A 22,373-nucleotide genomic window follows, 5' to 3' on the forward strand; every position below is an offset into this window, starting at 1 on the left:
TCTCTGATTTTCCTTTTTTCTTAAGAGGGGCAATGAAGGAATAGTGAGGTAAAGTGTGCGGGAAATAGTAAAACTATGTGCGGGATTTAGCATATACGATATTTATAGGGTGTACTCTTAAAGAGACATTGAATATATACGCACTACAACAAATAAAGCTTTGAATACTTCAATGTGTCAAAACTCAAAAGCCATAGAAGACTGCTCATTGAATATAAAGCTTTCATATTTCTTTGAATATCTTGGAAATAAAAACTTGTATTGATTATATGTATACATAAAATCAAGCAAATTCTCATTACTAATATCTTGAAAATATATATTGACCTTATGGATTAGGATGGCACGCATATAAGTGTAATATCATTTGGATAGATTTTTTTTTTTAAAATGTAAATATCACATGTCAAATCCGAACTTTCTATTAGACTTGACTCATAGGCATGTAATTGCCTTGTCAAACTTGCTTAATGTCTCTAGACAATTTTGTGGTAGTGTGAATATACAAAGTATTTAAGTAATTAAGTGATTGCTTATTTTAATAATTAATTTAAAAAATATATTTATATGCCACATATCACATTTATACCTTCTCAACTTAATTTTATATACAGATATAGGAAATGTGCAATATACATAATATATTTATTTATACGGAAGACATTCATTAAATTTAATATTTTAATAACTCCAATGAAAATTATACTCGTAAGAAAGCATTTTTCGTACTAAATTTAAAAACATTAGCTTCGTAATTTTTCTCAAAATATTTTTAAACTTAACTATATTATACTTATTTACTTTAGTTTAATAAATAATTTTATTAAATTGTTGTTAATATATATATATGCTACATTATTTTTTGTAATTAATGAATAAGCTGTCATTAATGGTGTATTTATGGCTGAATTGCCACATGTCGTATCCACATCTTCCCAGCACAGTTTTATATATATACTAGGTAGTATCCCGCGCTTTGCGCGACCTGTTTGAAAATTTTATTATTATAATTGAAAAAAAATATAATTCATATATATCTTTAATTATAAATAAAAATAAATTAACTTTCTCAACTGTTATTTTTTTAGGTTTAACTTCATTGTTTTAAAATAAAATACATACAGTTTCTTAGCTATTCATAATAAACGTTATGTGATTTATCAAATATCATATTAATTAAAATAAATTTATTCGAATAATGCAACAATCAACATTAAGTTTTTAAGTTAGATCCTTTTACTATACGTTATGTTCCAAATCAATTAATATTTGTTCAAAACGATGTGAATATAATTTGATGCATTTTTCAATTTTTAATGTATAACGTGTGATGTTTATGTATCAAACATATATGGTCAAAGCTGAACTTATTTGAATGTTTTGGTTGTGTATTTCTTGCATATGCTATGTATCAAAACATTATATTTATAAGAAAATTAAATTTGTACCTTTTATTTTTTTGAAACAACTATATATAAAATAAGGTTAATTGATAAATAGTACTCCCTTCATACCAGATCAATAGTAACACTTACCTAATACGATCGTACCACACCAATGGTAATAATCCTTATTTGGCCCACCACATTACCAAATTATCCTTATATCCATTTAATATTTACATAAAATGTCACTACATACCCCACATACCAACTCACAATTAAACCCACAATTACATACCCCGCCTATTTTATTTCATCTTTACCCCTTCTTTTACCCTTTTTTCTTAAAACCCCCATTTTTTTTTACCATATTACCATTTGTATGGTACAGAGGGAGTAATATAATGACCCTTTTTCATAATCAGTATCAATATAATCAATAATTAGAAATCAGTACCAAAATATTAACTTTTTTCTAAGATAAATATCAAGTCGCCTTAAAACCCCATTTTAACTTACTCGAAAAAGTCCAAAAAGCCATCATTCAAGTACAAATCTCCACTCATTATCACATTAATTAAAATCTCTTAAATCTCAATTGTTTTTCATTAAGTTTTTCATAAATTTTCAGTTTTCTCACTCGTTATCACACTATCACTTGTCCAATATTTTTTTTTTCATTATCACATTATAAAAACATATCTCTTAGTAGTTATTTTAAGTTTTGTTTTTAATAAATACAATAATTCATCCAAATATATATTTCTTGATGGATTTAATGGTCTAAGTATTATAACTTTCTCAAAATATTTTTCTTTAAGTTAATGTAACGCAATGTGAGACACTCACTTTAATCATCTATACATATCAAAATATTTCAATAAATATAATGAAAAGTATACTCAATTTAAAGCATTTTTCGCAATAAAGGTAGTGATTTACATTTTAGAATTTTTATCAAAAAAATATTTTATATAAATTTAAAATAAATCACGGTAATTTTTATTTGTAATTTTATAATACATTTATTAAATTTTAATTAATACTTTGCTGAGATTTATGTAGCATTTATTATATTTATATTTAATGTTCAGCAATAATTAATACTTGCATTTAATGATGGCTTGACACGTGGCGCATCCACAGCGTTTCAACTTGATTATATATATATATATATATATATATATATATATATATATATATATATATATATATATATATATATTTATATATATATATATATATATATATAAAGGATCAAGTGAGTCCACCTTAAGTCATTAAGTCCATAAGTCCCATTTAGAGCCCTTAGATTGTGAGGATGAATGGCTAAGATTACACCAAAAAGCAACTTATAACATTATAATAATATGTAGACTAATTACCTCTCTCCTTAGGTGTTAGACTTCTTTGTTCCATTCTCGCATGTATGTTCCTCCATCAGTCACTTGCACGTTATTCAACTTCCCTCCACTATCTCATACAACCTCCTCATAATTTCAAAAAACCGTCCTTCCTTATTCTTGTCTTTCATCTCACATTTCTTCATTTCTTTTCTATTCCTTACTGTTCCATTTCTCTTGCTTACCAAATACAACAATTCCATTTACTTTTCTATATTTTATCGCATTCAAACCCTTGTAGTTCCTATCTTTGTTTCTTTACCTCACTTTGAAGGTAATTCATTGATCATCCTTTATTCTTTTCTTTGTTGTAATTTTTTAATTTTGCAAATTATGCTTGAGTCGTAATTGTTATATTGCGTGTTTCAATTTATGTGATTTTATTGCGTGTTTGAATTTTTAATTAAATTCATAGTGTAAATCTGAATTGATGGGTAGTGTCAATGTATTTGTTAGGGTTTTAATCGAGCCTGTTTTTGGGGATTATAAATGTGATGTAATTGGGACTGTGAATGTGAGGACAGCCCAAGTGTAAATGTGAACCAAAAAAAAGTGTAAATGTGAACAAATAAAAAGTGTAAATGTGAGGATAGGAGAAGTGTAAATGTTATCAAATAAAGTGTAAATCTGACTCAATTGGAAGTGTAAATGTGAAGATATTCAAAGTGTAAATGTGAGGATAGAGTAAGTGTAAACATGAACACTAAAACTGTAAATCTGAGTAAAATGGAACTGTAGATGTGAAGATAATGGAAGTGTAAATGTGAGTGTAGGAGAAGTGTAAATGTGAGCAAATAAAGGGTAAATGTGAAGATACTGGAAGTGTAAATGTGAGGATAGGAGAAGTGTAAATGTGATCAAATAAAGTGTAAATCTGTCTAAACTGGAAGTGCAAATGTGAAGATAATGGAAGTGTAAATGTGAGGGTAGGAGAATTGTAAATGTGAACAAATAAAGGGTAAATCTGACTAAATTGGAAGTGTAAATGTGAAGATACTGGAAGTGTAAATGCGAGGATAGGAGAAGTGTAAATGTGAACAAAAAAAGTGTAAATATGACTAAAGTGGAAGTGTAAATGTGAAGATACTGGAAGTGTAAATGTGAGGATAGAGTAAGTGTAAATGTGAACAAATAAAGGGTAAATCTGACTAAATTGGAAGTGTAAATGTGAAGATAATGGAAGTGTAAATGTGAGTGTAGGAGAAGTGTAAATGTGAACAAATAAAGGGTAAATCTGACTAAATTGGAAGTGTAAATGTGAAGATAATGGAAGTGTAAATGTGAGTGTAGGAGAAGTGTAAATGTGAACAAATAAAGGGTAAATCTGACTAATTGGAAGTGTAAATGTGCAGATAATGGAAGTGTAAATGTGAGTGTAGGAGAAGTGTAAATGTGAACAAATAAAGGGTAAATCTGACTAAATTGGAAGTGTAAATGTGAAGATACTGGAAGTGTAAATGTGAGGATAGGAGAAGTGTAAATGTGAACAAAAAAGTGTAAATATGACTAAATTGGATGTGTAAATGTGAAGATACTGGAAGTGTAAATGTGAGGATAGAGTAAGTGTAAATGTAAATGTGTAGACTGTTATAGGTTGACTGATATTGTGCATTTCTTATGTACTTTTTGTTCCTGATTCAGATGGTATCTGATGGAGAAGTACCTGGAAGCGAAGAACAACCACAAGTTACCCCTACTGTTTCCGTTAAGTGTCGCCCCCAACCGGCTTCACAAGCTTATTAGTAAGCTTAACATTGCCCAACGAGCCGCTGTACAGAGGATTGGATTTGGGGGGCTGCTTCATCTTAAACTCAGAACTTTTCCGCTTTCACATATTCCTGAATTTCTTGAGGCTTTTAGCGATGGTTCTCATGTTTTCAGGGCATCGGAGTTGAAGGAGTTTATGGTTACTAAGTATGATGTCTATGGCTGTTTCATGTTACCTGTTGGTGAGAGGGAGATGGAAATAGTACCTATTGGACATATGCCTGGTGCTAAAGATGAAAAATATGTGCGCATAAAACAACTGTGGCGCAAAAAGTTCAAAGTGAAATCAAATTCTGATTCTATTCCTTTAGGAGACGTCTTCAATTATATTGAGTCAGACCAATTCAAAGATGGAGGTGATGAATTATGCCGCCTGTTTGTGCTTCTTAGCATTTCATCATTCCTTGCGCCGACATTGAACAACGGCATTGAAATCAAACTTTTGAAAGTGGTTGAAGATGTGAGTGCCATACCGGAGTATGACTGGTGCTCGTATGTATTAGAATGTTTAGCTAATGCTGTAGCCGAGGCTCGCAGCGTGCAGTCACATCTGCTTGGTTGTATCCCTTTCCTTATGATTACTTATTTTCAGCGGTATGATTACCGTGGCAAGAGTTGCCCAGATGGCCTTCCACTTATTCAGCATTGGGATCTGAAAACTCTATCGAAGAGGTTAAAGGATGAGCTGGACGTGGGTCCACTGGGTCGACTAACTTTGTCGAGGGTGAAGTACCCGCGATGTCAAAACAAGACCCCTGATGAGAAGGACACTGGTAATACGATGTTGGCTATAGCTGGCGCGCCCAAGGCGCCATTGGCAAGCCCTACGCCTCTTATGATTTCAACGTCGGGTATATCAACCGATAAGAAGTTTATTCAGATTGAACTCCCTCCCGGTGTTGAAGATGACGATGAGTTGAAAGCTAGGGCTGTAAATGTAAGATTTATGTTATGAATGTTTTATTAATCGCATATTTTTTTTAATATATATATATATATATATATATATATATATATATATATATATATTGAGCAGGTATATTTTGTGTATCTAGACTCTTAAATCTTTTTTTGTTACCAACTGTAGGGTGTACACGAGCTGTACTTGAAGATTCAAAGGAACGCCGTGGCCTTCTATTCCTGGTATACGGATGCGGTTTGCAATGCTTAAGAATTTAACAACAGTGCTACTTCTTCAATCGATCTTGTTCCGTCACAAGCGACGCAAGCTTTTTTTGAAGGTGCAAAGGTGAAGGAATATGTTGAAGAAGTTGGAAATTTAGCTTCCCAAATGAAGAAGTATAATGATAAAGCTCCCTCATTCTCAGATGTTGGGAAGGTGGCCAAGAAAAAAACAAAGGCAAGCAAGAAAAAAAAGACCAAGGTTCCTAAGTTCGAGTTTACGCCTACTGTAGAGCATGTATCACTTGCAGAAGATTCTGATTTGGGTGATAAAGTAGGTGATGCGGCGATGTCACAGGTAATGGAGACCGCTGATTTCTACAACACTGCTGAACTTAACGAAGCTTGTCGACGAGAGGAAGAGGAATGCGGGCTAGATTTAACCGACGAATTGAATCAATTAACTGATCGGCAGATTCTAGAGAAAATTTATAGCCCGGATGAAGTTGAAGAAGCTTACACAAAGCCCTCATTGAACGAGGAGCAGGAAAGTTTGGGAGGGGAAGTGCCTGACACTAGTGGTGCCCCTGAGAAAGCTGAACATGTTGTTGAGAAGTGTACGTCAGAAACAACGAATAAGGTTAATGCGGATGTGGTAGGTCAGTCAACTGAAGATGGTTCATCTTCAGTTCAACTAAAATTTATTTCGACTACTGATATTGAGAACGCGCTGCAAGGTTTGACAGATATTGGTCATGGTGGTGGTGAAGCGGCAGAGGGTCGCGTACGAGATAGGTGAGGATGAGATTGTGCGGGGGTATGGATATGGGGCGGCTCAAGAACAGGGGGCCTGTTTCTAGTGAAGGGGAGGCGTCTTTTTCAAAAGTAGCAAACAAGGTGGATGCGGATGTGGTAGTCTCGTCAATTGAAGATGGATAATCTTCATTTCAGTTGAAATTTATAGCGACAACTGATATTGATAACGCGCTGAAAAAAGTTGTCAGACAGCGGTGACAGTGAAGTGGCACAGGGTGGTGCACCGAGAGAACAGGACGAGGCTGTGCAGGGAATGGATATGGAGCCGCCTCAAGATCAGGGGACCCGCCGTGGGCCTGAATCAGTGGTGGTTGGACTAGTGCCTGGCGTGGATGTGGATGTTAGCGGTGCACCGACAGTCTAGGATGAGGCTGTGCAGGGCATGGACATGGAGCCGCCCCAAGATCAGGGGCCCTGCCGTGAGCCCGAACCACTCGTGGTTGGACTAGTGCCTGGCGAGGCTGTGGATGTTAGCGGTGGACCGGGAGTGGAACAGCCCGTTGACCGACGCCAAGTTAGTGATACGAAAGCACCGGATGGTGAGCCTGGCGTTGTTTCGACCACAGTCCGTGAAGATGCATCGCAAGAAGGGTTAGAGATTGGTAGTGGCATGGTCAACGAGCAAGGTGAGCGCCCTACTGTACAACCCGGTTGTCCTGGTTCATTTCAGAATGATGACAAGCCCATGGATGTTGCAGAGGGAGCAGATAAGGTGGTTGTTGAAGCACCTTCCTCTGAGTTTAAGTTGCCGGAATTTCAGTGTACGTTTATATCTACTGCAGAGCTAGCTTAGGCATTGAAGGGTGTTCCAGGTGAGGATTTTGGAACGACTGATGCGGCAGGCCCTTCTGAACTAGCCGTTCCTGCGGATGGTCGGGAAATTTATGTCCCCCGGAGTAATATGGATCACCACCCTTTCCTATTTCATTCACCTGAGCCCTTACAGTGCATGGAAGTGGTCCCTGAGAATCTGACTTGCACCACGGATTGTGGGGAACCCATGCCCAAGCAGGGCTTTGTTTTGTAGACCCTGCGTAAATTGAATAAGAAATTATTTAGGGGTGTTTTTAAGGAAAGGAAATACGTCCTGGACTACGTATTTAACAAATCAGAAGTTTGGTTGAAAGGGTGAGTCGATTAATTTCTATGTCAAACATATTAATACTTATATGTTGTCGTAACCATGTTCGCCTTATATAATTTTTTCTTTTTTTTGTAGGGAAGAATTGGCAGTTTTTTCAGACTTTTTCTTCGTGTCACGGAAAGACATGTTAACCCTTGAACCTGGACAGGAAGTTATGAATTCTGTAATCGATTGTTGGTGCCTACTAATCAATAAGATGATGTATGACCAAACTGCACCAGTTGCATCCTCTCGTTGTTTCTTCGGGCTTAGTCACACCGTACTTGTCCTATCCTCACTCAATGCAATTTTTATAGTTCGAATTTAATTGTAACGTAAGTGTCTAAATTTAATAGCGCTGCCCTTCGTTTGAACAGAGCCCTGCACTGGATATTTGGAAAGCCAAGAAGAAAGGAATTGTTCTTGACAAAAAGGACGAAATCTGGGCTGGGTGGGATGCTTGGATTCAATCCTGTTTCTCTCCATTTCAACTTGGATCTGATATGGTAAGTGTAAATGTGACCTATTTTGAAGTGTAAATGTCATCACACCGAAAGTGTATATGTGATGTTCACAGAAAGTGTAAATGCCTGGATGTGATTAAGAAGAAAGTGTAAATGTCATGAAATATGAAGTGTAAATGTGATACATAGTGAAGTGTAAATGTCATGATGTATAGTGTAAATGTGATTATATAGAAAGTGTAAATGTGATGACATAGCGAGTGTAAAGGTGACTAAATAAAAAGTGTAAATATCAGCACATATAAAGTGTAAATGTGAATATATGTAAAGTGTAAATGTCATGACATATGAAGTGTAAATGTGAGACATAGTGAACTGTAAATGTCGTGAGATATTGTGAAGTGTAAATGTAATGAAATATGAAGTGTAAATGTGATACATAGTGAAGTGTAAATGCCATGATGTATAGTGGAAATGTGATTATATATAAAGTGTAAATGTGATGACATAGGGAGTGTAAAGGTGACTAAATAGGAAGTGTAAATGTCAGCACATATAAAGTGTAAATGTGAATATATGGAAAGTGTAAATGTCATCACACAGGAAGTGTAAATGTAAGATATAGTGAAGTGTAAATGTTATGACATAGGGAGTGTAAAGGTGACTAAATATGAACTGTAAATGTCATGACATATATAGTGTAAATGTGAATATATGGAAAGTGTAAATGTCATGACACAGGGACTGTAAATGTGACGAATTATTGAAAGTGTAAATGTGAAATTTTACTGAGTGTATCTTTTATGTCTTTGTTGTCACATCCGCCAGGTCTTCATCCCGATCTTATCTGGCAATAATGATCATTACAGCTGCGCATGCATAAACTTCGTTTCCGAGCAGATAGAGTATTTGGACAACCGTTGATGTGACCATAATTGGCGCATATTTAGCCCCCGAATTACCATTGTTTCCATGCTTTTTAGTGCCTATTTGGGTCATTTCTTATCTTTAGTTCTTTGTTTTGCATATTCTTTGAGATTTTGATCCCTTGGTAGGAAAGGAGTAAGAATCTTGCATTTTCATGGCAACACGAGGCTAAATTGATTGTATTCAATGACCAAGCATCAAGAAGAGACAAGACTAGAAGGCCTTTGTACATATCATAGTAGAAGAACAATGTTGACAAGGATCCTTGCGTCCCCAAGGAAATCCCCAAGGAATTTATGAAGAAAAGGGAAGAAAAGAAGAAGAATTGACGCTGACCAACAATCCGAACGGATTGCAGACAATCCGCCCGTCCAGCCAGCACAATCCGAGCGTCCCTCCTTGGAATCCGCTCGGATTCCCCCTCAACAATCCGAGCGTCCCTCTCCTGAATCCGCTCGGATTGCACAGCCCAAATCCGGCCGTCCCGACTCTAATCCGCACGGATTCCTGCACAGCACGGATTTCATTCTTCAAGCTACGAAAAGAGAAGCCCTTCTCTCAGGAAATACCGGAGTCTCCTTGCTCAACTTAAAAAGTGTAATTACTAGTTTAGCCGTTAGTTAACCCTAATGCATCCTCCCTAATTTTCACTATAAATACCCCATTAGGCTAATTAGAGGAGCATGTTCTTCTTATCAATAATTAGTGTAGTTAATATCAATCAAATCTCTCTTCAATATTGTAATCAAGTATTAATCAAGTTTTAATCCAAGTTTTAGTTCTTTAATCTCTCTCTTGTTCTTCCTTTATTTTGGGTAATTGAAGATTATTTGGGTTATTATTGGGAGATTGACAACCTCTCAATCTAGGATTCAAGTACTTCTATTATTCTTGCTTTATTATTGGAATCATTAGTAGGTATAATCTCTTAATCTCTTTTTAATTATTGTTAATTACTTTCATTTATTCATCATGTTTCATATTGTTGGTATGATTGACAACCTTGCTAGCATGATCAACATGATAATGAGTGAGTAGTCTCTTAGCTAGGGTTTAATGGGTGATTAGGGGAAACCAACATGGGGAATGATTCATGCTTAAACTAATATGCTTTCATATCTTATTTGCTTGCTTGTTTTGATCTTAATACATGCACATGTCATATCTGATGAAATGCTAAGCCTATGAATCCTTGCATTTACTATCATCTCCTATCTTTTCAGTGAGACTTGTAAGACATAACCCAACTCGAGTCTCATTAGACCATGCATGTTGTTGAGTAGGGAAGATTAAGTCGACTTGTAGGTGTTGTACAATCTAATCGATTCGGCTCCGGGACCCAAACTTTCCTAGGATTGTAAGACATAACCCAACTCAATCCATCACAACAATAATTGCTTGCTTATAATTTGAGAACATGTTTGTATGATCATATCCCATGATTCCCCTATGATCCCATGACACCCTAGTGCTTTTAATCAATTGTTTACACCCCTTATTTTATTCATCTTGCTAGTTTATTTTCATTGTTATTTTAGTTTAGTGACCTTCTACACCAACCCAATTTCTGACACCCCTAGACACTACTAGTTACAATAGAATTCTCATTTCAATACCCGTCCCTTGGGATCCGACCTTTACTTGCCTCTTTACTAATTGTAGAGTTGTTTGTGAAGTATAAATTGTGTTTTGTATCGACCATTGACCAACGACCACATATACTTAATTGTGAACACGAAATGGCCTCGATCAAAAATGGCGCCGTTGCCGGGGACGGTGTTTGTTTGATTTAGATTTCCTTTTTGTTATTAGTTGTGTCTTTCTTCGCCTTGAGGAAGTAAAAATCCTCAAGGTTTGTTCTAATTGTTTTTGAGTTGTTTGATATTTTGCATGTCTAGAAGGTTACAAAGTGATTTGTTACCTTTTGACCGTGAAATCGAAAGAACCTTGACGAATAATAGGAGACTTGTTAGGAGGAATTTGAGAGGTGTTGGTGAAGTTGTTCAACCCATTAGTGAGTTTGTCAATCCTTTCGCAATAGAAGGAGAAGAAAACCCATTACACAATATCCCACAATATCCACCTACAATGCCTAAATTCTCGTCACACTCTATACCCACCGAGGAGAATCTACCAAATGGTACTCCTACACCACAACATCTCACCGGTAATTTTATTGCCAAATCCGCCTTCATCCAATTAGTTGAGAGGAGCCAATTCGTGGGAATGCCTAGTGAGGACCCTCATTCTCATATGGAAACCTTTTGCGATTATTGTGATGCTATCTCTCAAACGGGCGTGACTCAAGACCAAATTAGATGGGTCTTATTTCCTTTTTCGTTAATCGGCACCGCAAAGCAATGGTTGAAGGGCCTTGATAAGGCCACCCTTGGAATAGATTCTTGGAAGAAGTTAGCTCTAGCTTTCTACAAAAAATTCTACCCACCGGAAAAGACTAACATGCTAAGAGCTCAAATTACGGGTTTTAAGCAAAGGGATGAAGAATCTTTGTATGAAGCTTGGGAGCGGTTCAAAGGTGTTTGTCGCTCATGTCCTCACCATGGACTTAGCGAATGGTTTTTAGTGCAACAATTTTGGAACGGTTTATATGAAGATTCAAGGAACATTCTCAATATGGGATCAAATGGAATGTTCACCGAAGTTGATGACAATCAAACATGGAACAAGATTGAGGAAATGGCGGTCCATAATTCACAATATAGTAGACCTCGCAAGGCTACTAGAGGAGGAAAGCATGAAGTGGACTCCGTTACTCAATTGGGTGCTCAACTTAGTGCTCACATTGACACAATCAACTTGAAGTTTGAACAAGCTATAGCTAGACTTGAGGAAAACTCGAAATCATCAAAGCATCATGTCAATGCCATGACGGCATCCTCATCAATCCCAAGTGGGATATGTGAGAATTGTGGAACTTTGGGTCATGACCCAAGTGAGTGTAGGGGAACAACCGAACAAGTTAATGTTTTCCAAACTTACAAAAGTGGTACCCCTTATTCAAATTTTTACAATGAAAACACCAAATTCCATCCAAATCTCTCATACAAAAGCCAAAATGTTCAAAACCCTCAAACAACATACACTCCACCACCCATGAGAAACCAAAATCAAAGACCCTTTTACAATCAAAACCAAGGTTACCAAAATCAAAATCCATACAATCACCAAAATGACCAAGGTTTTGATGTCCAAAAAGCGGTCCTCCAAATGCAAAAGAATCAACAAGAATTTTTCACTCAAATGCAAAAAGATAGCCAAGCAAAAGACACCACCATCAACAACATTCTAGCTCACACCAAGATGTTGGAAAAACAATTGACTCAACTAGCATCTTCAAGCTCACAAAGACAAAAGGGGCAATTACCACCTCAAAGTAATCCCCCTAGACATGAAACGGTTAGTGCCATTCACTTGAGAAGTGGTACAAGGTATGAAGCACCAAAGAAGCAAGTTGAGGATGAAGTTGTGCAAGCTAGTGAAAAGGAAGAAATTGTGCAAAGCCCCAAAGAAGGGGAATCATCAAAAGAAGAAAGTTCAAAGAAAAATGAAGACAAGGCCAAAGAAAAGGAGCCCATTGTGATTAGACTTCCTTTTCCAAGTCGTCAAGCCAAGCCCAAATTTGACGATCAACTTGGAAAGTTCATGGAAATTGTGAAGAACTTAGAAGTCTCAATTCCTTTCACGGAATTAATCAATCACGTTCCGGCCTATGCGAAGTACATGAAAGATATCCTCACAAAGAAGAAGTCGATCCGGAAACTTGAGACTATCGCCTTCACTAAGGTGAGTAGTGCAATACTTCAAGGGAGTTCACCTCCAAAGTTAAAGGATCCGGGAAGCTTCTCAATACCGTGTACCATTGGCGACACGACGATCAACAAAGCCTTATGTGATCTAGGGGCTAGTGTGAGTGTCATGCCGTACTCGGTGAGTAAAAGGTTGGGAATGGGAGAGCTTAAATGCACCAATATCACACTTCAAATGGCCGATAGATCGACGAAGACACCATTAGGGATATGGGAAGATGTCCCCGTGCGAATTGGGAAGTTTTTCATCCCGGTAGACTTTGTCATTGTTGATATGGAGGAAGATTCCAACATTCCAATCATCTTAGGAAGACCTTTCCTACACACCGCGGGTGCGGTGATTGATGTGAAACATGGAGAGCTCACTCTAGAAGTGGGAGATGAAAGCATAACTTTTAATCTTGACAAAACCATGAGAGCTCCTCGTTTACATGAGCCATGTTTCATGATTGATCATTATAGCCGAAAAGATGAAAGGAAGAAATCGGAACTCCAATGGAGGAAGAAAATTGAAGATGCTCCATTCAAAGAGCAAGTGAATTGTGACAAGGAGAGCTTGCAAAGCTCATCAAAATCAACCAAGGAAGAAGAGGATGGCCTCATTGGCCAAGAGAAGAAATTGGGAGAGTTGTCTCCATCTAAGCAAGAGATTTTCAATGATCAACTCAATGAAGTTTGTGGTCTTTGGGACGACGAGTTTGAAGGGATTTTTAATCCCTACATTGGGCATGCCATCGATCATGATCAACAATAAGGGCCACGGTCTATTGAGGACCTCTACCACAATAATGAACAAACTTTTGATTACTTCTTCAAGGTGTTGAGCAACATCAACAACACCTTGAACATGCCCCCTTGACATCTCATCAAGAATGAGAGTTTGGTGGAGTCCTCCCTAAACCACCACTTGTAAATATTTCTAACTCCCTAACTTACATTTCAATTTCTGTATTGCATTTTTTGTCATTTTTGGATTTTTATTTACTTTGATCAAAATAATTGTCATGTAAGAGAGAAGTGAGGGAGGGACTAACGATTTCAATTGATGTGTAGTGCCTTACCTTAGTGTGGGGATGGCAATTGCCTAGGCTATTCATGCCTTAGTAGTGCCCCCACAATGAAGAACACAAGATTTGAAGAAGAATGGAAGAATGGTAAAGGGAAATGCATTGTGCACGAATGGAATGAATCCGGGTACAAAGGACTGAGAATCCGAGCGGATTGTACCAAATCCGCCGTCTTCAACAATCCGAGCGCCCCGACCAAAAGACGCCGTCCGATGAGCTGAAATTGAAAATTTCTTGACTGTTGAAGAATCTGAGCGGATTTCTGGAAAGACGCCCGTCTCATAGAATCCGTCCGTCTTGTGAAGAAGACGCCCGTCTTTGCAGCTGAAGAAAACAAAGAAATTTCTCTCGGGATCTGAAATCCGTCCGTCCCGAAGCAAATCCGCCCGTCCCATCACGGAAGAATCCGAGCGGATTCCCAGAATCCGCCCGTCTTTAGGCGAGCTTCGAAAATTTTGAAGCTGCAGAATCCGCACGGATTGAGCCTAATCCGCACGGATTGCCCCTGCGTTTTCGAAAATTTCGACTTCTTTAAATACCCTCCCACCTTCATTCCTTCATTCATTCATTCATAAACACTACCCACAACATCAAAACCCTCATCCTCTCCATCACAAAAACAAAAACCCTCAACAAAATCCACCAAAATCAAATCAAACCATCCTTCAAACAACAAATCAATCACTCCATCTTCAATAAAAATCAAAACCAAGAACAAAATCTTCAACCTTTGAGTCGATTTTTGATTTCATAAAGGCAAAGCCTTTCACCTTCAAATCGATTTGGGCATTCTACAAATTGAAGATTTTTGATTCTTTTCTTGGTTAGTTCATCAAATGGCAAGGACAAAGGGAGCAACAAAGGCACCAAAGGCAAAGGCTCTCTCTCAAAGGCAAAAAGCTCTCCAAACAAAGAAAGCTTTGGCAATGGTGGTATCAACACCAAACTTGGAAGTGCAACAACAACAACAAACTTCTATGGGAGCATCACCTTCTACTCCGGTAATCGATCAACTCTTGCATTATCCGGAGGTAACTTTTATTTCCGATACCCATAGAAATACATTTGTCAAGTTTGCTATGAAATCAATTCAATCCACCAAATTCATATGTGAAGATGCCTTGGAGAAATTGGGTGTTCTTGAACAAACAAAAGCCTTTTTCAATGCCATGGGTTTGAAGAAATTGTTTGAAACAAAGGAATCGACATACCCTTCCCTTGTCTTGGAATTCTTAAGTTCTTTAAAAGTTACCAAAGTTGAGGATAGGGAAAATCTTGAGTTTCGTCTAGCTAACATTAGTAGACGCATTACCTTTAAGGAATTGGGTGAAATTTTGGGTCTTAGCGATGAATCGAGATATCTTAAGCATTATGGAAAGTATGACCCCGAGCCTCTTTGGGAGGCAATCTCCGGGAAGAAATTTGATGATTTTCATGCTTGTCGTGCTCTTTTGGTCCATCATCCGGGCATAAGAGTATGGCACAAAGTTGTGGGAAATACCATAATTGCTAGGAAAGACACCAATCATTTCACAAGACTTGATTTTATTCTCCTTGAATCAGCTTTGAATGTTGGAAGAATTCACACCAAGCCTTTCAATTCTTTGAGGCTATTGGTTGATAGATGGCTTAATGTTGATAATGGGAAGAAGGGTACGACCGTTATTGTAAATGGCGGCCTAGTCACGGTCCTAGCTAAGCACTTTGATCCTAATTTCAATAAGGATAAGAAGTACAAAGCAAAGGAAGGTGGCCATCTTATTAATATGCACATTATGATTAACAAGTTCAAGTGGGTTGCCCATAACCCCCTTGACACTAAATATGGATGGCTAACTAGTGAAGCTAGATCGTTCACCTTACCCTCGAAGATTTGTCGCCTAAGTGTCCACCGGACCAACTATCTACTTCCCCTATCCGAAGAAGCCGAGTACATCATTCAACAACAAAAGGGTGATCATGAAACCCCCTCCTCTTCCATTGTTACACCGCCTTACCCCTTTGTGTATGAAGAGTTCAAACCGGAAGGAGTTGAAATTGGGAAAGACTATGTCACTCTTCTTATGCAAGCAATGCACAAGCAAGCTTATGAAGATCGGAAGAATGCATATTTGGCTCAATATCCTCCCCTCCTACATTTAGCTAGGCAAGGACTCCTTGATCCATCTTGTCCTTTGCCTAGTTGGGCGGATAAAGAAGCCTTGTTTCCGGGTGCATCTAGGGACGTGGTGGAAGACAATGAGGTTGTTGGAAATGGTGAAGAAATTGATGATAATATTGAGGAAGAAGCAAGTGGAGATGGAGAAAGAGATGGTGAAGATGATGATGAACAAGATGAGGAAGAAAGTGAAGAAGAAAGTGCCAAGGAAAGTGGCAATGTGACCACTTCTCATGAGGGAAGTGATGATGATGATAGCATGATGGAGGACTAGCAAGCCTTGGAGATTCCTACTTCCCCACGGTTTGTCTATATCTCTTTGTATTTTATTTCATTTTGATCATTGTTGGTTTAGTCCTAGCAACATCAAAGGACTCACACCTCGGTACCATTGAGGTGTTCTTTATTGTTCCCATTTGAAAAATCCAAAATGACAAAACTAGTTTCATGCATAGCATAGTGTGTGCATGAACTACCCAATGCTTTGACATTAGCAATAGTGTCTTATTTGGTTTGGGGAAGTTGATGCATACACAACGGGAGGTAATCTAAATTATCCTCTCCGTCATAACAAAAACCATGCATCATGTAGTATAGCTTAGTGTAGAATTGCATTTAGTATAGAAATCATGCATCATCTTTGCATAATTTCCATCATTTTGGCCATTGAGGACAATGCCCATATTAGTGTGGGGATGGGAATTCTAACACTTAACTTTTATTCAAAAACCCATAAAAATTGAAAAATTTCAAAAATCATAAAAATTTGAAAATTGAAAACCCAAAAACAAGTTCATTTCCTTTGTATATATTGTCTTGTATATATTGTGTTTGTTTTATCCTTGTTCACTTTGATTGACTACGCCACATCCGAGACATGAGGATATTGAAGACCGCATGGTATGATCTTTCCAATCTCCTTTTTCCTCTTTATGTTAATGACTATGTGGCTTTATTTTGATTGATGCGGTACAACAATGTGAATTTAGGACTTGCATTTAGTTTATATGGCATATTAGTTGGTAGAATCATTTGCATTAGGATGTTTATATGCAAGTTGCATCATGGCATGTAGTTTGCATGTTAGAAAAGTTTTGTGAAACCGTCTATTTGGGAAACTTGACAAGTGTATATAGGCCCTAGTAGATTCTTTTTATTCTTAAGACTTTGCTTGTTAGAATACTTGTAAAACACCCTAGGATGTGTCATGCTAGTATCCTTTGACCCATGGTTTAAGGCCTAGTCAAGAGTACCTTGTGGTGTGATAACTCCTTGGCTACCGTTTATTCCAAGGTGACCCTTGAAACCATGCATACATCTATCATTCATCCATGTTCTACCATATTTTTGTCATCAAAGGGAATGGGCACAAAAAAAAAAAAGAAATCAATTTGAGTTCAATGAAATGAAAAGTGAAAGAAAGTTTGCAAAAATGCATCAAAAGAAAAGAGGAGCAAAAATAGACTCCTAAGCTTCAAATACAAGGCACCCTCGTTACTAATTGGGGTGACTTTGAAAATGTTCAAAAGAAAATGCAAAAAGTTGTCAAGTATTGAAATGCCAAAAATCAAAAAGAAATGGCAAAAAGAAAGTGTTCTCAAATGTTATATGCCACATGAAATTGGGGGGAAAAACAAAAACAAAAGCAAACTCCCAAAAATGAAACTCAAACATCTATCGATCTCTTCATCCATCGTATCCATTTTTGTGCATGGTAGAGATGGGACGACCCTTCTTCTTGTCTAGGCAAGAGGGGGAATTCCGCGATCCTCCAGTGTTTCTAACACCATAGGGAGTCTACTCTTGACAAAAGCATTTAACGATTGAGGACAAAGGTACCCTAGCTTGACACATTTTGGAGGTGATTTATTGGTATCCTTCTAGGCTTAGTAGTTTGAACAAATTGCATCTATGAAGGATTGTGTACCCTTGAATTGCTTCCCTTGTAGATAATTTCCGCCACTTAGATGAGGAAAGTGGCTATTATTTTTGTAGATGCATCCATTATGTGATTTTATGTGCTTTAATGTTTGGATGTGTCGCCATTTTGGCAAGACCCACCTTGCCTTGCAAGAAGGCATCCTACCTCATGGTTGTCTTGTTGTGAGTTGAAGGGGCGGAGTGAGACCCGCTAATTGTCTCATATCGGCTATTATTAGGATAGGTTAGTTTTGGTCCTAGTCTTTGTCACCTCTTTACTCGGGACGAGCAAAGGTTCGGTTTGGGGATATTTGATGTGACCATAATTGGCGCATATTTAGCCCCCGAATTACCATTGTTTCCATGCTTTTTAGTGCCTATTTGGGTCATTTCTTATCTTTAGTTCTTTGTTTTGCATATTGTTTGAGATTTTGATCCCTTGGTAGGAAAGGAGTAAGAATCTTGCATTTTCATGGCAAAACGAGGCTAAATTGATTGTATTCAATGACCAAGCATCAAGAAGAGACAAGACTAGAAGGCCTTTGTACATATCATAGTAGAAGAACAATGTTGAGAAAGGATCCTTGCGTCCCCAAGGAAATCCCCAAGGAATTTATGAAGAAAAGGGAAGAAAAGAAGAAGAATTGACGCTGACCAACAATCCGAACGGATTGCGGACAATCCGCCCGTCCAGCCAAAGACAATCCGAGCGTCCCTCCTTGGAATCCGCTCGGATTCCCCTACAACAATCCGAGCGTCCCTCTCCTGAATCCGCTCGGATTGCACAGCCCAAATCCGGCCGTCCCGACTCTAATCCGCACGGATTCCCTGACAAAGACGGATTTCATTCTTCAAGCTACGAAAAGAGAAGCCCTTCTCTCAGGAAATACCGGAGTCTCCTTGCTCAACTTAAAAAGTGTAATTACTAGTTTAGCCCTTAGTTAACCCTAATGCATCCTCCCTAATTTTCACTATAAATACCCCATTAGGCTAATTAGAGGAGCATGTTCTTCTTATCAATAATTAGTGTAGTTAATATCAATCAAATCTCTCTTCAATATTGTAATCAAGTATTAATCAAGTTTTAATCCAAGTTTTAGTTCTTTAATCTCTCTCTTGTTCTTCCTTTATTTTGGGTAATTGAAGATTATTTGGGTTATTATTGGGAGATTGACAACCTCTCAATCTAGGATTCAAGTACTTCTATTATTCTTGCTTTATTATTGGAATCATTAGTAGGTATAATCTCTTAATCCCTTTTTAATTATTGTTAATTACTTTCATTTATTCATCATGTTTCATATTGTTGGTATGATTGACAACCTTGCTAGCATGATCAACATGATAATGAGTGAGTAGTCTCTTAGCTAGGGTTTAATGGGTGATTAGGGGAAACCAACATGGGGAATGATTCATGCTTAAACTAATATGCTTTCATATCTGATTTGCTTGCTTGTTTTGATCTTAATACATGCACATGTCATATCTGATGAAATGCTAAGCCTATGAATCCTTGCATTTACTATCATCTCCTATCTTTTCAATGAGACTTGTAAGACATAACCCAACTCGAGTCTCATTAGACCATGCATGTTGTTGAGTAGGGAAGATTAAGTCGACTTGTAGGTGTTGTATAATCTAATCGATTCGGCTCCGGGACCCAAACTTTCCTAGGATTGTAAGACATAACCCAACTCAATCCATCACAACAATAATTGCTTGCTTATAATTTGAGAACATGTTTGTATGATCATATCCCATGATTCCCCTATGATCCCATGACATCCTAGTGCTTTTAATCAATTGTTTACACCCCTTATTTTATTCATCTTGCTAGTTTATTTTCATTGTTATTTTAGTTTAGTGACCTTCTACACAAACCCAATTTGTGACACCCCTAGACACTACTAGTTACAATAGAATTCTCATTTCAATACCCGTCCCTTGGGATCCGACCTTTACTTGCCTCTTTACTAATTGTAGAGTTGTTTGTGAAGTATAAATTGTGTTTTGTATCGACCATTGACCAACGACCACATATACTTAATTGTGAACACGAAATGGCCTCGATCAACCGTCTATACGACGATGATTTTGAGAAGCTTCCATATTTTGGAATTTCCCGTATTGCGGTAATAATTATAAATAGCATACCTTAATTTGTTTTTTAGTGTTTATGTATTCTGGAATTGTAAACACTGTTTTTAAATTGACTTTTTTTTTATATTCCTTTTACAGTGTGATTTAATGGGTGAGTATCTGGAGTCTAAAGGGTTTGTCAGAGGTTCAAAGGTTGCCGGGTTCAAATTTGTCAATGTCGAATTTAAATGGCAAGGTACGGGTTATTCTGCGTTGGATTGCGGGGTGTACATGATGATACACATGCTGCTTTTCAATGGGAAGCTATTTGACTGCGCCTTTGGTGAGATGGACGTTATCAACATCGTCCGGGCTGAAGTGGTATCAATTCTTATCCTGAGTGACCATAACAAAGTGAGGGAGAGCGTTCGCGCAAGGATAACCCAATTCAGGGAAAAGTATGGTCAAGGTCTGAACCCGGTCTCCAATGTTGCACAGAAGCGGAGTCTGGACGATGAGGATGAGATTACGTACCGTAAACGTCCCCGTGTTGCAGTCCCACCCCCTAAACGCGTAGAAGGAAGCCCTGTGGTCAATCCTGTAGCCATACAGGCGGAAAGCAGCCTCGTTGTTGTTCAAGCGTCATCGCAGTCGTCAGGTAGCCAACCTTTGTCAGCCGTAAGGAGCCGTCCCCGGGGCGGGGGGGATGGCTTGGGTTGCTCAATTGACTGTGGGGCTGCTGGTACGCAGACTCTTGTTGTCTCGACCTTCTTACGGAACAATCAAAGCTTGGTCAGGGGTGTTCGATCATGTCGAAAGCATGCGTCGGACTATTGCTTGTTAGACGACTACAACTTTGAAAATTCGTTAGTACTTGCCAGACTTTTATAACAGGGCCAATTAGTTACGATATTTAATTTGTAACTACTTCTCAATTGCTTACTATTATACGTGTGTTTTATCGCAGCGAATCAATCTCTTGGTACAGTAGGCATGCCGCGCTGCGCCGGTCCGACATCATGACCATGTTTCCTGAGGTTGTAATGTCGCTGTTGTCATTGAGTCGTGGGCTGTTTTTTTGAACCATTTGGAGTCTCTGAATACTTACTTCCTAGGATGGCCTTCTTTGGGATACGTCATATGGTACACCCCCCCGCACAAAGCCTAAAAGTTATACATTAGTTCTTAATTTTATTATGTAGTCTCACTCACTTCTCTCGAACAGAATGTATCATGCGCTTTTGGATATACGTGAAGGTGCTCACAGTCTAATGACATCACCGATCGATCGGCTGTATCACATTTGGGATACCTTCATCCAGGATTGTGATAAAACTTTCAACCTGAATGCCGAGTTTATCTCCGCACTGGCATCAACATTGGTGGGCACTTTGCATGCGTGTGTATAAATTTTGGACAACAAACTGTTGATCTCCTTGACTACCAACATCATGCCAATCGGGATCATCTGAAATGTGCAATGTTACTCGCCAAGTGGCATTAGTGTTAGCGATTATTTGGATGTCGAACGGACAGGGATATGAGATTACTAGCTTTGAGCATCGGCAAATCCCGTTCAGGCGCCAAACACCCCTTCCTAACATAACAAAATCGGGATTTTCTCGTATGATGTATATCTTTGATGTACGAGGGTCAACCTTTTGAGCATCCAGACTTGGAGAGGAAGAGGAATCGATGGTACTTGGTAGTCGAGTTGGTGGCGACGCTTGTTCTAGCTGGCATAAATGTCAACAGAGACATTTTTGAAGCAAAGTTGAATGGGTTTATCATTTGGAAAAGAAGATTTATGGGCCAAGTTACAAAAGAAGCGCAAAATTAAGGCTGTGTTATCGAAAAAGTGAACAATTTGTGGACATATTTTTTTTTAAATGTATTTTGTTTGGCAATCTTGAACTTAGAAATGAATGTTTTGTACTTTGGTTGGCAATGTTTGCAAGTGTAAGCTTTACAAAGAATGAAGTGTAATGGTAAATTACACTAATGAAGTGTAATGGTTGACTATTTTTGCGATTATAATCACAGTTTTTTCAAAGTGTAAATGTGACTAAATTGCAAGTGTAACTGTTATCACACTTGTAATTTAGTCACATTTACACTTTAAGTGTAAATGTTAACACACTTAAAGTGTAAATGTTAACACTGTTAGTGTCAACTTTATCATACTGAAAGTGTGAATGTAAACACACTGAAATTAAATTGAATGCAGTGTAAATGTGGTGACATGGGAAGTGTAAATGTGGTGTGGTGACAAGTGTAAAGTGTAAATGTGAAAAAAAAAAGTGTAAATGTGAACAAAT

At 37.8% G+C, this 22,373-nt stretch overlaps 1 non-coding gene across 1 annotated transcript; it reads right to left on the reverse strand.

Annotated features, from left to right (window-relative positions):
- Window positions 1-11,464: 11,464 nt before the first annotated feature.
- LOC141624022 (small nucleolar RNA R71) lies at window positions 11,465-11,571 on the reverse strand. Its single transcript, XR_012533833.1, has one exon. It is a non-coding gene; the product is annotated as a small nucleolar RNA R71 (small nucleolar RNA).
- Between the last annotated feature and the right edge of the window lie 10,802 nt (window positions 11,572-22,373).

This window comes from Silene latifolia, chromosome X, assembly GCF_048544455.1.
Source record: "Silene latifolia isolate original U9 population chromosome X, ASM4854445v1, whole genome shotgun sequence".
Classification (NCBI taxonomy): domain Eukaryota; kingdom Viridiplantae; phylum Streptophyta; class Magnoliopsida; order Caryophyllales; family Caryophyllaceae; genus Silene; species Silene latifolia.